Consider the following 14,653-nt stretch of genomic DNA (forward strand, 5'->3'; position numbering starts at 1 on the left):
GCTCTCTCTGAGTACCTTTTGGAAGAAGTAGCGCGAGCCCATCTCATCCTGCTCAATGGAGTGGACTCTGGACCGGAAGATGATCTTGGAGGCCTCCGTGGCAAAGAGCGAGGCCTGCTGGCTCTTCACCTCATGGAGGTCCTCCTTGACCTCGACCCCCATCGACTGCAGCCGGAGCAGATTTTGCATACTTCTCTGGAGTCGGGACATTTCCCTCTGTCTCTCTCTCGCCCTCTGAACACCTTTGAAGATAAAGAACCTCTTGATGTTCTCCTTGATCGCCTCCCACCAGTGAACTGGAGACTCAAAGAGGGGGTTTCACGGTTCTCCAACCTTTGTAATCCCTTTTGAGTTCCTCAACGTTCTCTGGGGTTAGCAGTGTAGTATTGAGCTTCCATATCCCCCTGCCAACCCGCTGGTTGTCCTGTAAGTGACAGTCGGCCAGTGAGAGGCAGTGGTCGGAGAAGAACACCGGCTTGACGTCGGTGGATCTGACCGTGACAGCACAGGACACAAACAGGAAGTCAATCCTGGAACGGGCAGACCCGTCCGATCTTGACCATGTGTATCTACGCTGCGCTTCGTCTTCTGGTTTGCTGAAGACGTTGCGCAGTTTGACATCTTTTACTGTTTCTATTCGGAATCTGGACGTAGCGTCCAGTTTGCAGTCGTCACTGCCGGATTGTCCAGCTGCATCGATGATGCAGTTGAAGTCGCCGCCTAGAATGACCGGCCTGGACGTCGCCAGCAGCAGTGGGAGCTGCTGGAAGATGGTCAGCCGCTCGCTACATTGAAACGGGGCGTACACGTTGATCAACTGGAGCGGAGCGTTGTTGTACATTACATCTGCTACGTGGAGGCAACCGCCCACCACCTCCTTAACTTCGGAGATGGTGAAGTTACCTCCCCGCAGCAGAATACCCAGGCCGGAGGAACGGCAATCATTACCCTCAACCAGATCGATCGATAGCCCGTGGGACCACCATCGCAACCATTGCCTGTAGGTGCTGAGGTGTGGTATTCCACACTCCTGCAGAAACAGTAGGTCAGCTTTGACCTTGGCGAGGTAATCCAAGGTTGAAACACATCGCGTAGTGGATTTAATGCTACGCACATTAATTGAAACAATCCTTATACTTATTTTTAAAGTTAGTTGTTGCTTCCCATACCATTTGTCCTTGCTAGTCCCAGTCCTTTGGGATGTTCCTGCATACCCATAGTGTACGTAAGCTGTTTCACATTAGTTGGGCTCAGAAACCCCTCCTGGTTTTTCATGCAGGGTTTGTTCCGCTGGGGTGACTTCGGGGGGGTTTTGTAGGCAGCAAGGATTGGGCTGTCCTCTACTGTTCCCCTCTGTTCCTCCTCGAAAACATCACTGCTCCCGGCTTCCTGGAGCTGGGGTGCGCCAGACGTGTCGTTGCTCTCGGTATCCCGGAGCTGGGATGCGCTGTGCATGTCGCTAGGTTTAGTGCTTTGGGTTTGGGGCGCGCTGGGCCCATCACAGCTTCCAGTGCCCGGGGGGCTTTATCTTCCAGCTCCTTTGAGTTCTGCCACCTCTTTTGAAGGTGCCGTTGTTCCGGCACTTCCTCATCCAGTGAAGAGGAGCTGCTGTGGTCTGTCTCAGACGGTAGCCTCCTCTTGCCACTGGTTTGGGTGGTGGCCTGTTCCGCTTTTGGAGATTTTTTCTTTGTGGTTTTCCTTTGTACCACTTGCCACTGACCTGTTTGTCCTTCTGCTGCCTCCTCCTCCATTGATTCTGTCTGTGGAGGAGGGGTTTCCGGGGGCTGGGTAGGTGCTGGGTTGCTGGTTTCAGCTGCCTCCCCTTTCTTCTCCTTCTCAGGTAGACTTTCCTCACTGTGGAGAGGGTTGCTTGTCTCCTTCCCAGCACCAGACACCTTCGTCATTTCTTCTCCCGGCCTTTCCTTGGACCTTGCCGCCTGAGCATAACTGAGGCAGCGTTTGGGGCAGGTTTTGTGGAGGTGGTCTGCCGCACCGCACAAGTTGCAACACTTTCTCTGCTTACAGTCCTTGGTCTGATGGCCTTCCTGCTTGCAGTTCTTGCAAACAACCGTGCTGCAGTTAGCTGCCACGTGACCAGATTTGCTACAGGTGCAACAAACTCTGGGCTGCCCAGCGCAGACCAAGAAGCCTCGACTTCCCCCGATAGCGAAGCTGGAGGGAGGGTGGATGATGGCTCCACTGGCATCGACCTTCAAGGTCACCTTGACCTGCCGCTGGCTGGTCCAAATCCCAAATGGGTCCTTGACATCAGTGCTGCTGCCGGCCACCCCGACGTATCTGGCGAGAAAGGTGAGTACATCCACCACCGGAACATGGGGATTGTTGTAGAGGCGAATTGTCACCACTCGGTTACGTTGTGACGGCAGTGTGAACAGCGGCTCCGCTTTGAGGATGGACAGCGGCGCCTGGTTCCCTTTCTCCTTGAACACCTTCAGGAACTTGATGCATCCCGCCATATTCTTAAACATCGCGTCGAAATATCCACTGCTGGTGAAGTCCTGCAGGCAGAAGACGTCCGTAGCTTGGAATCCACAGCAATCGATGAGGATTTTCTTGATGAAGAAGGTGCGATCGACCGGTGCATCTCCTTCCTTGTCCTTCACCACCACTCGAACGGTGTTACGCACTCCCTGGCCTGAAGCTCAAAGATTAGTTATAGCCATTTTACTCAAAGCCTACCCAGGATTAAAAACCACTGATCATGGTTTCTCCCCTGCCAGAGAGTTTTTTTTTATTTCCAAAATATACTTTATTCATAAAAATCTGTGAAAAATACATTACCAAACAGTTTCAAACAGCACCAAAAAATACAAACAGTGCAAAGGAGGTCAGTTTCCTTCTATACAATCATCAGTTGCCTCACAACCCTTCCATTTCATTTCTCATGCCATTAACGTTTTTACATTTTACAGCAAATGAAAAATTTTCCCGATACAGTTCGAGGGGTTTCCCATGGATCCAGCCCCTCAGTCCAGCTTGGTGGGGGGACCTTACACTGTGGTCTTTCCCCATTGAGCCTTTGCTGCGGCTGCCCCAAGCTTTCGTGCGTCCCTCAGCACGTAGTCCTGGACCTTGGAATGTGCCAGTCTGCAACATTCGGTGGTGGACAACTCTTTGCGCTGGAAGACCAGCAAGTTTCGGGCAGACCAAAGGGCGTCTTTCACCGAATTGATAGTCCTCCAGCAGCAGTTGATGTTTGTCTCGGTGTGCGTCCCTGGGAACAGCCCGTAGAGCACAGACTCCTGTGTTACCGAGCTGCTTGGGATGAACCTTGACAAAAACCACTGCATCTCTTTCCACACCTGCTTTGCAAAGACACATTCCAGGAGGAGGTGGGCAACTGTCTCTTCCCCACCACAGCCACCTCGAGGGCATTGTGCGGAGGGGATGAGACTTCGGGCGTGCAGGAAGGATCTGTCAGGGAGGGCCCTTCTCACCACCAGCCAAGCTACATCTTGGTGCTTGTTTGAAAGTTCTGGTGATGGGGCATTCCGCCAAATGACTTTAGCAATCTGCTTGGGAAACCATCCGACAGGATCCACCATCTCCTTTTCCTGTAGGGCCTTGAGGACATTCCGTGCAGACCACTGTGTTTGATGGGGACAGCGTAGAGGGAGCTTTACTCTTTATCTAACCTGTTTTTTTTTGAACAGCTAGGCTGACCTTTTACCCATTTTCATTTTGTTGAGTTCAAGAAGTGTGAGTTTTCTTCCCTTCATCTTTTGCTTCTCAGTCAGGAGGTTGCTTTCCTCATTGTCATGCTCATACAGGGTCACCAGAACATTCTTCAGCTCGTCAAGCCTGCACAGAGGAGGCTCAGCCAGCTCACGATCAATGCATTCTGGGATGAATTTGCATGGTGCAATGCAGTCCAAATGGATCATGTGGTCCTTTTCCGTGCCCTCCACTGCGCACTTCGTGCCTGCCAACTCTTTGTCACTGTCATAGGTCTTGTTGTCGGTGCCACAGACCTTCCCAAATTCAACTGAGCTAGGTGGGTAAGTCGATGGATCCTGGCTGATGCACATGGGTTCATTGTTCTCGTCAGCCTCACAGAACTTTTCTCGTTTGCAGTGGAAGTTTTCACAAGAATTCTCAATTTCAATGTCCCTCTCGATAACATCTTCAGCATCTTCAAAATTTCCTGTGTCAATCTGGACAGGGTTTGCTTCAACAGGCAATGCCTCTTGTTCAGTATCTTCAACAACTTCTACTTCAGCCACAAGACCCTCAGGAGCAGCCAGTCCCTGCAAGTGGTAGGAGAAGAACCTCCCAGGTCCTTGTTTTGGTATTTTGAGATCTCAGAAGGGAGAGACTGACTGGCAGTGAGAGAGCATCGTACCTGCCCTGGGAGTGTTTGATGGGACAGTGCAGAGGCTATCTGTTATTCTATATATAAACCCCCTGAACCCCTCGATTAGATTCCAGTCTGTAACTCACTCCCGGCTATCTGTTATTCTATACATAAACCCCCTGAACCCCTCGATTAGATTCCAGTCTGTAACTCACTCCCGGGTATCAGTTATTCTATATATAAACCACCTGAACCCCTCGATTAGATTCCAGTCTGTAACTCACTCCCGGGTATCTGTTATTCTATATATAAACCACCCGAACCCCTCGATTAGATTCCAGTCTGTAACTCACTCCCGGGTATCTGTTATTCTATATATAAACCCCACTGAATCCCTCGATTAGATTCCAGTCTGTAACTCACTCCTGGGTATCTGTTATTCTATATATAAACCACCTGAACCCTCGATTAGATTCCAGTCTGTAACTCACTCCCGGGTATCTGTTATTCTATATATAAACCACCTGAACCCCTCGATTAGATTCCAGTCTGTAACTCACTCCCGGGTATCTGTTATTCTATATATAAACCACCTGAACCCTCGATTAGATTCCAGTCTGTAACTCACTCCCGGGTATCTGTTATTCTATATATAAACCACCTGAACCCCACGATTAGATTCCAGTCTGTAACTCACTCCTGGGTATCTGTTATTCTATATATAAACCACCCGAACCCTCGATTAGATTCCAGTCTGTAACTCACTCCCGGGTATCTGTTATTCTATATATAAACCACCTGAACCCTCGATTAGATTCCAGTCTGTAACTCACTCCCGGGTATCTGTTATTCTATATATAAACCACCTGAACCCCTCGATTAGATTCCAGTCTGTAACTCACTCCCGGGTATCTGTTATTCTATATATAAACCACCCGAACCCCTCGATTAGATTCCAGTCTGTAACTCACTCCCGGGTATCTGTTATTCTATATATAAACCCCACTGAATCCCTCGATTAGATTCCAGTCTGTAACTCACTCCTGGGTATCTGTTATTCTATATATAAACCACCTGAACCCTCGATTAGATTCCAGTCTGTAACTCACTCCCGGGTATCTGTTATTCTATATATAAACCACCTGAACCCCTCGATTAGATTCCAGTCTGTAACTCACTCCCGGGTATCTGTTATTCTATATATAAACCACCTGAACCCTCGATTAGATTCCAGTCTGTAACTCACTCCCGGGTATCTGTTATTCTATATATAAACCACCTGAACCCCATGATTAGATTCCAGTCTGTAACTCACTCCTGGGTATCTGTTATTCTATATATAAACCACCCGAACCCTCGATTAGATTCCAGTCTGTAACTCACTCCCGGGTATCTGTTATTCTATATATAAACCACCTGAACCCTCGATTAGATTCCAGTCTGTAACTCACTCCCGGGTATCTGTTATTCTATATATAAACCACCTGAACCCCTCGATTAGATTCCAGTCTGTAACTCACTCCTGGGTATCTGTTATGCTATATATAAACCACCCGAACCCCCCGATTAGATTCCAGTCTGTAACTCACTCCTGGGTATCTGTTATGCTATATATAAACCACCGGAACCCCTCAATTAGATTCCAATCTGTAACTCACTCCCGGGTATCTGTTATTCTTTATATAAACCACCTGAACCCCTCGATTAGATTCCAGTCTGTAACTCACATCTGGGTATCTGTTATTCTGTATATAAACCACCTGAACCCCTCGATTAGATTCCAGTCTGTAACTCACTCCTGGGTATCTGTTATGCTATATATAAACCACCCGAACCCCCCGATTAGATTCCAGTCTGTAACTCACTCCTGGGTATCTGTTATGCTATATATAAACCACCGGAACCCCTCAATTAGATTCCAATCTGTAACTCACTCCTGGGTATCTGTTATGCTATATATAAACCACCGGAACCCCTCAATTAGATTCCAATCTGTAACTCACTCCCGGGTATCTGTTATTCTTTATATAAACCACCTGAACCCCTCGATTAGATTCCAGTCTGTAACTCACATCTGGGTATCTGTTATTCTGTATATAAACCACCTGAACCCCTCGATTAGATTCCAGTCTGTAACTCACTCCCGGGTATCTGTTATTCTTTATATAAACCACCTGAACCCCTCGATTAGATTCCAGTCTGTAACTCACTCCCGGGTATCTGTTATTCTTTATATAAACCACCTGAACCCCTCGATTAGATTCCAGTCTGTAACTCACATCTGGGTATCTGTTATTCTGTATATAAACCACCTGAACCCCTCGATTAGATTCCAGTCTGTAACTCACTCCCGGGTATCTGTTATTCTTTATAAAAACCACCTGAACCCCTCGATTAGATTCCAGTCTGTAACTCACATCTGGGTATCTGTTATTCTGTATATAAACCACCTGAACCCCTCGATTAGATTCCAGTCTGTAACTCACTCCCGGGTATCTGTTATTCTTTATATAAACCACCTGAACCCCTCGATTAGATTCCAGTCTGTAACTCACTCCCGGGTATCTGTTATTCTGTATATAAACCACCTGAACCCCTCGATTAGATTCCAATCTGTAACTCACTCCCGGGTATCTGTTATTCTTTATATAAACCACCTGAACCCCTCGATTAGATTCCAATCTGTAACTCACTCCCGGGTATCTGTTATTCTGTATATAAACCACCTGAACCCCTCGATTAGATTCCAGTCTGTAACTCACTCCCGGGTATCTGTTATTCTGTATATAAACCACCTGAACCCCTCGATTAGATTCCAATCTGTAACTCACTCCCGGGTATCTGTTATTCTTTATATAAACCACCTGAACCCCTCGATTAGATTCCAGTCTGTAACTCACATCTGGGTATCTGTTATTCTGTATATAAACCACCTGAACCCCTCGATTAGATTCCAGTCTGTAACTCACTCCCGGGTATCTGTTATTCTTTATATAAACCACCCGAACCCCCCGATTAGATTCCAGTCTGTAACTCACTCCTGGGTATCTGTTATGCTATATATAAACCACCGGAACCCCTCAATTAGATTCCAATCTGTAACTCACTCCCGGGTATCTGTTATTCTTTATATAAACCACCTGAACCCCTCGATTAGATTCCAGTCTGTAACTCACATCTGGGTATCTGTTATTCTGTATATAAACCACCTGAACCCCTCGATTAGATTCCAGTCTGTAACTCACTCCCGGGTATCTGTTATTCTTTATATAAACCACCTGAACCCCTCGATTAGATTCCAGTCTGTAACTCACTCCCGGGTATCTGTTATTCTTTATATAAACCACCTGAACCCCTCGATTAGATTCCAGTCTGTAACTCACTCCTGGGTATCTGTTATTCTATATATAAACCCCCCCCCCGAACCCCTCGATTAGATTCCAGTCTGTAACTCACTCCCGGGTATCAGTTATTCTATATATAAACCACCTGAACCCCTCGATTAGATTCCAGTCTGTAACTCACTCCTGGGTATCTGTTATTCTATATATAAACCACCTGAACCCCTCGATTAGATTCCAGTCTGTAACTCACTCTCGGGTATCTGTTATTCTATATATAAACCACCTGAACCCCTCGATTAGATTCCAGTCTGTAACTCACTCCCGGGTATCTGTTATTCTATATATAAACCACCTGAACCCTCGATTAGATTCCAGTCTGTAACTCACTCCTGGGTATCTGTTATGCTATATATAAACCCCCTGAACCCCTCAATTAGATTCCAATCTGTAACTCACTCCTGGGTATCTGTTATTCTATATATAAACCACCTGAACCCCTTGATTAGATTCCAGTCTGTAACTCACTCCTGGGTATCTGTTATTCTTTATATAAACCACCTGAACCCCTCGATTAGATTCCAGTCTGTAACTCACTCCCGGGTATCTGTTATTCTTTATATAAACCACCTGAACCCCTCGATTAGATTCCAGTCTGTAACTCACTCCCGGGTATCTGTTATTCTATATATAAACCACCTGAACCCCTCGATTAGATTCCAATCTGTCACTCACTCCTGGGTATCTGTTATTCTGTATATAAACCACCTGAACCCCTCGATTAGATTCCAGTCTGTAACTCACTCCCGGGTATCTGTTATTCTGTATATAAACCACCTGAACCCCTCGATTAGATTCCAGTCTGTAACTCACTCCTGGGTATCTGTTATTCTATATATAAACCACCTGAACCCCTCGATTAGATTCCAGTCTGTAACTGACTCCTGGGTATCTGTTATTCTATATATAAACCCCCTGAACTCCTCGATTAGATTCCAGTCTGTAACTCACTCCCGGGTATCTGTTATTCTATATATAAACCCCTGAACTCCTCGATTAGATTCCAGTCTGTAACTCACTCCCGGGTATCTGTTATTCTATATATAAACCCCCTGAACTCCTCGATTAGATTCCAGTCTGTAACTCACTCCCGGGTATCTGTTATTCTATATATAAACCACCTGAACCCCTCGATTAGATTCCAGTCTGTAACTCACTCCCGGGTATCTGTTATTCTGTATATAAACCACCTGAACCCCTCGATTCGATTCCAGTCTGTAACTCACTCCTGGGTATCTGTTATTCTATATATAAACCACCTGAACCCCTCGATTAGATTCCAGTCTGTAACTCACTCCCGGGTATCTGTTATTCTGTATATAAACCACCTGAACCCCTCGATTAGATTCCAGTCTGTAACTCACTCCTGGGTATCTGTTATTCTCTATATAAACCCCCTGAACTCCTCGATTAGATTCCAGTCTGTAACTCACTCCCGGGTATCTGTTATTCTATATATAAACCACCTGAACTCCTCGATTAGATTCCAGTCTGTAACTCACTCCCGGGTATCTGTTATTCTATATATAAACCCCCTGAACTCCTCGATTAGATTCCACCCTGTAACTCACTCCTGGGTATCTGTTATTCTATATATAAACCCCTCGAACCCCTCGATTAGATTCCAGTCTGTAACTGACTCCTGGGTATCTGTTATTCTATATATAAACCCCTGAACTCCTCGATTAGATTCCAGTCTGTAACTCACTCCCGGGTATCTGTTATTCTATATATAAACCCCCTGAACTCCTCGATTAGATTCCAGTCTGTAACTCACTCCCGGGTATCTGTTATTCTGTATATAAACCCCCTGAACTCCTCGATTAGATTCCAGTCTGTAACTCACTCCCGGGTATCTGTTATTCTATATATAAACCCCTGAAACCCCTCGATTAGATTCCAGTCTGTAACTCACTCCTGGGTATCTGTTATTCTATATATAAACCCCTGAACTCCTCGATTAGATTCCAGTCTGTAACTCACTCCCGGGTATCTGTTATTCTATATATAAACCCCCTGAACTCCTCGATTAGATTCCAGTCTGTAACTCACTCCCGGGTATCTGTTATTCTGTATATAAACCCCTGAACTCCTCGATTAGATTCCAGTCTGTAACTCACTCCCGGGTATCTGTTATTCTATATATAAACCCCCTGAACTCCTCGATTAGATTCCAGTCTGTAACTCACTCCCGGGTATCTGTTATTCTGTATATAAACCCCCTGAACTCCTCGATTAGATTCCAGTCTGTAACTCACTCCCGGGTATCTGTTATTCTATATATAAACCCCTGAAACCCCTCGATTAGATTCCAGTCTGTAACTCACTCCTGGGTATCTGTTATTCTATATATAAACCCCTGAACTCCTCGATTAGATTCCAGTCTGTAACTCACTCCCGGGTATCTGTTATTCTATATATAAACCCCCTGAACTCCTCGATTAGATTCCAGTCTGTAACTCACTCCCGGGTATCTGTTATTCTATATATAAACCCCTGAAACCCCTCGATTAGATTCCAGTCTGTAACTCACTCCTGGGTATCTGTTATTCTATATATAAACCCCTGAACTCCTCGATTAGATTCCAGTCTGTAACTCACTCCCGGGTATCTGTTATTCTATATATAAACCCCTGAAACCCCTCGATTAGATTCCAGTCTGTAACTCACTCCTGGGTATCTGTTATTCTATATATAAACCCCTGAACTCCTCGATTAGATTCCAGTCTGTAACTCACTCCTGGAGATTGGTTACTGCTGATTGGTTGATATATTCAGTCATGTACTTGAATCTGAAAACTGACCCACTGCAGTCTGGAAGGTGAAGGAGTTAATTTAAATGTGGAGATTTTCACACACTCACGCAGCTCTCAGCTGTGCGCCTGGGGTTGGACACAGATTCATTACAGCTGCACTTGTAAGACAGAAAGCGTAATTGGGGAAATAAACTGACAGAGATTCCATTCACAGCTTTTTATCAGCTTTATTTGTGTAAATCATTCTTATCAAAGCCACATCCGAAATCCACTGAGTCTTGGGTCTGTGGGGGATGGCACTCTCTGCTGATCAGACACATTTAGCAGGGACTCTCAGCCTCCCTGTCTGACACTGCACTCCTGACAGTACACTGCCTCCTGACGGTACACTGCACTCCTGATGGTACACTGCACTCCTGACGGTACACTGCACTCCTGACAGTACACTGCCTCCTGACGGTACACTGCCTCCTGACGGTACACTGCACTCCTGACGGTACACTGCACTCCTGACAGTACACTGCCTCCTGACGGTACACTGCCTCCTGACAATACACTGCACTCCTGACAGTACACTGCCTCCTGACGGTACACTGCCTCCTGACAATACACTGCACTCCTGACGGTACACTGCCTCCTGACGGTACACTGCACTCCTGACGGTACACTGCCTCCTGACGGTACACTGCCTCCTGACAATACACTGCACTCCTGACAGTACACTGCACTCCTGACAATACACTGCACTCCTGACGGTACACTGCCTCCTGACAGTACACTGCACTCCTGACGGTACACTGCCTCCTGACAGTACACTGCCTCCTGACGGTACACTGCACTCCTGACGGTACACTGCACTCCTGACAGTACACTGCCTCCTGACAATACACTGCCTCCTGACGGTACACTGCACTCCTGACAGTACACTGCCTCCTGACGGTACACTGCCTCCTGACGGTACACTGCCTCCTGACAGTACACTGCCTCCTGACGGTACACTGCCTCCTAACGGTACACTGCACTCCTGACAGTACACTGCACTCCTGACGGTACACTGCACTCCTGACAGTACACTGCCTCCTGACGGTACACTGCCTCCTGACGGTACACTGCACTCCTGACGGTACACTGCCTCCTGACAGTACACTGCCTCCTGACGGTACACTGCACTCCTGACGGTACACTGCCTCCTGACGGTACACTGCACTCCTGACGGTACACTGCCTCCTGACGGTACACTGCACTCCTGACAGTACACTGCCTCCTGACGGTACACTGCACTCCTGACGGTACACTGCCTCCTGACGGTACACTGCCTCCTGACGGTACACTGCACTCCTGACGGTACACTGCCTCCTGACGGTACACTGCACTCCTGACGGTACACTGCACTCCTGACGGTACACTGCCTCCTGACGGTACACTGCACTCCTGACGGTACACTGCCTCCTGACGGTACACTGCACTCCTGACGGTACACTGCCTCCTGACGGTACACTGCACTCCTGACGGTACACTGCACTCCTGACAGTACACTGCCTCCTGACGGTACACTGCCTCCTGACAATACACTGCACTCCTGACAGTACACTGCCTCCTGACGGTACACTGCCTCCTGACAATACACTGCACTCCTGACGGTACACTGCCTCCTGACGGTACACTGCACTCCTGACGGTACACTGCCTCCTGACGGTACACTGCCTCCTGACAATACACTGCACTCCTGACAGTACACTGCACTCCTGACAATACACTGCACTCCTGACGGTACACTGCCTCCTGACAGTACACTGCACTCCTGACGGTACACTGCCTCCTGACAGTACACTGCCTCCTGACGGTACACTGCCTCCTGACGGTACACTGCACTCCTGACGGTACACTGCACTCCTGACAGTACACTGCCTCCTGACAATACACTGCCTCCTGACGGTACACTGCACTCCTGACAGTACACTGCCTCCTGACGGTACACTGCCTCCTGACGGTACACTGCCTCCTGACAGTACACTGCCTCCTGACGGTACACTGCCTCCTAACGGTACACTGCACTCCTGACAGTACACTGCACTCCTGACGGTACACTGCACTCCTGACAGTACACTGCCTCCTGACGGTACACTGCCTCCTGACGGTACACTGCACTCCTGACGGTACACTGCCTCCTGACAGTACACTGCCTCCTGACGGTACACTGCACTCCTGACGGTACACTGCCTCCTGACGGTACACTGCACTCCTGACGGTACACTGCCTCCTGACGGTACACTGCACTCCTGACAGTACACTGCCTCCTGACGGTACACTGCACTCCTGACGGTACACTGCCTCCTGACGGTACACTGCCTCCTGACGGTACACTGCACTCCTGACGGTACACTGCCTCCTGACGGTACACTGCACTCCTGACGGTACACTGCACTCCTGACGGTACACTGCCTCCTGACGGTACACTGCACTCCTGACGGTACACTGCCTCCTGACGGTACACTGCACTCCTGACAGTACACTGCCTCCTGACGGTACACTGCCTCCTGACGGTACACTGCACTCCTGACGGTACACTGCCTCCTGACGGTACACTGCACTCCTGACGGTACACTGCACTCCTGACGGTACACTGCCTCCTGACGGTACACTGCACTCCTGACGGTACACTGCACTCCTGACGGTACACTGCCTCCTGACGGTACACTGCACTCCTGACGGTACACTGCCTCCTGACTGTACACTGCACTCCTGACGGTACACTGCCTCCTGACGGTACACTGCATTCCTGACGGTACACTGCACTCCTGATGGTACACTGCCTCCTGACAGTACACTGCCTCCTGACGGTACACTGCACTCCTGACGGTACACTGCCTCCTGACAGTACACTGCCTCCTGACGGTACACTGCACTCCTGACGGTACACTGCCTCCTGACGGTACACTGCACTCCTGACGGTACACTGCACTCCTGACGGTACACTGCCTCCTGACAGTACACTGCCTCCTGACGGTACACTGCACTCCTGACAGTACACTGCACTCCTGACGGTACACTGCACTCCTGACGGTACACTGCCTCCTGACAGTACACTGCACTCCTGACAGTACACTGCCTCCTGACGGTACACTGCACTCCTGACAGTACACTGCCTCCTGACGGTACACTGCACTCCTGACAGTACACTGCCTCCTGACGGTACACTGCACTCCTGACGGTACACTGCACTCCTGACAGTACACTGCACTCCTGACGGTACACTGCCTCCTGACGGTACACTGCCTCCTGACAGTACACTGCCTCCTGACGGTACACTGCACTCCTGACGGTACACTGCACTCCTGACGGTACACTGCACTCCTGACAGTACACTGCCTCCTGATGGTACACTGCACTCCTGACGGTACACTGCCTCCTGACAGTACACTGCACTCCTGACAGTACACTGCCTCCTGACGGTACACTGCACTCCTGACAGTACACTGCCTCCCGACGGTACACCGCACTCCTGACGGTACACTGCCTCCTGACAGTACACTGCACTCCTGACAGTACACTGCCTCCTGACGGTACACTGCACTCCTGACAGTACACTGCCTCCTGACGGTACACTGCACTCCTGACGGTACACTGCCTCCTGACGGTACACTGCACTCCTGACGGTACACTGCACTCCTGACGGTACACTGCACTCCTGACGGTACACTGCCTCCTGACAGTACACTGCCTCCTGACGGTACACTGCACTCCTGACAGTACACTGCCTCCTGATGGTACACTGCACTCCTGACGGTACACTGCACTCCTGACGGTACACTGCACTCCTGACAGTACACTGCCTCCTGACGGTACACTGCACTCCTGACGGTACACTGCACTCCTGACGGTACACTGCCTCCTGACGGTACACTGCATTATCAGAACAGGTGCCTGCAAGCAGAGATGTTAAGCTGAGGCCCCTCTCAGGCAGATGCTAATGATTCCATGCACTATTTTGAAGAAGAGTAGGGGAGTTCTCCCCGGTGTGCTGGCCAATATTTATCCCTCAATCAATGTCACGAAAACATCATTATCACATTGCTGTTTGTGGGATCTTGCTGTGTGTCAATTGACATTTCGTACAGTGACTACCCTTCAAAAAGGACTGAGGGAAGAGGGAGGGTGAGGGGGAGTGGAGGGAGTGGGAG

The 14,653-nt window shown here is 48.7% G+C and overlaps 1 protein-coding gene and 1 pseudogene across 1 annotated transcript in view; one reads left to right on the plus strand and one right to left on the minus strand.

Annotated features, from left to right (window-relative positions):
• Positions 1–14,653, plus strand: part of LOC137384470 (nucleoside diphosphate kinase) — a 423,199-nt gene that overhangs the window by 329,433 nt on the left and 79,113 nt on the right. The window lies entirely within an intron of this gene.
• LOC137384516 (SPARC-like) lies at positions 3,675–10,498 on the minus strand (annotated as a pseudogene).

The sequence above is a fragment of the Heterodontus francisci genome, chromosome 26, assembly GCF_036365525.1.
Source record: "Heterodontus francisci isolate sHetFra1 chromosome 26, sHetFra1.hap1, whole genome shotgun sequence".
Lineage (NCBI taxonomy): Eukaryota > Metazoa > Chordata > Chondrichthyes > Heterodontiformes > Heterodontidae > Heterodontus > Heterodontus francisci.